This window comes from Carex rostrata, chromosome 13, assembly GCF_964058835.1.
Source record: "Carex rostrata chromosome 13, lpCarRost1.2, whole genome shotgun sequence".
In the NCBI taxonomy this organism is placed as follows: domain Eukaryota; kingdom Viridiplantae; phylum Streptophyta; class Magnoliopsida; order Poales; family Cyperaceae; genus Carex; species Carex rostrata.
Genome location: NC_135930.1, coordinates 11,587,260 through 11,588,081, shown reverse-complemented (window position 1 = coordinate 11,588,081; position 822 = coordinate 11,587,260). Strand labels below are relative to the sequence as shown.

The following is an 822-nucleotide window of genomic DNA, read 5'->3' as shown; positions in this document are numbered from 1 at the left end:
TGGGATCTTATTGTATTATATAACTAGCCCTTATAAATGTAAACTGATTAGAAGCACTCAGAATTTAGCACTAAGTTGAGTATATAGAATGAAGCAAAGTTTCCTTAAAAAAAAATGGCAAAGGGGCTGCGGGCCAACGGGCCAACGGGCCATGTAAGAAGTAAGAAGTAAGAACCAAACAAATATTCAAGAAACTGGGCTAACGTCAATTTTGGGCTGCAGAGAAAAAAAATTAGTAAGTATTCAACTTGGAAATAAAAAATGCGGTGAGCGTGGATCGAACACGCGACCTTCAGATCTTCAGTCTGACGCTCTCCCAACTGAGCTATCCCCGCTTTTGTTTATAATTCAATATATTATTTTATATAACTAAATAATATATGAATTAAGAATTCAATAGAATATAATAGAAAAGAAAAGAATATAATATACATGATTTTACATTGAAATTTTATGATCGGCTAGACTATTATCTCAGAACGAACTCATTCTCAACAATCTTATAGTTAGCCTCAAATTTCTTTCAATTTAGAAATAATGCCATCAAAACCTAGCTTTTATGATTTGAGTTTGTAAGAGAAAAGAAACAAAAAAAAAAGGTATTGACAGTGGATAGGAAGAAGAGTGGAGGAGAAGAACTAAAAACACACCTAGTCGGAGCAAAACGGTAAATGAAAAAGGAAGAAGAAGAGAACGGGAAGAAGAAGTGAACAGGAGAAGAAGGAAGGCTTTTTGCATCTCTTCACCCAGTTCCGTACAATTCTCGCCAAATTCTTTTGTTTTAGCGTGGATTTCCCAGCAGGATTTCGAAGGAAAAAAGTC

At 34.8% G+C, this 822-nt stretch overlaps 1 non-coding gene across 1 annotated transcript; it reads right to left on the bottom strand.

Moving 5' to 3' along the window:
* Window positions 1-262: 262 nt before the first annotated feature.
* TRNAF-GAA (transfer RNA phenylalanine (anticodon GAA)) lies at window positions 263-335 on the bottom strand. The gene has a single exon. It is a non-coding gene; the product is annotated as a tRNA-Phe (tRNA).
* Between the last annotated feature and the right edge of the window lie 487 nt (window positions 336-822).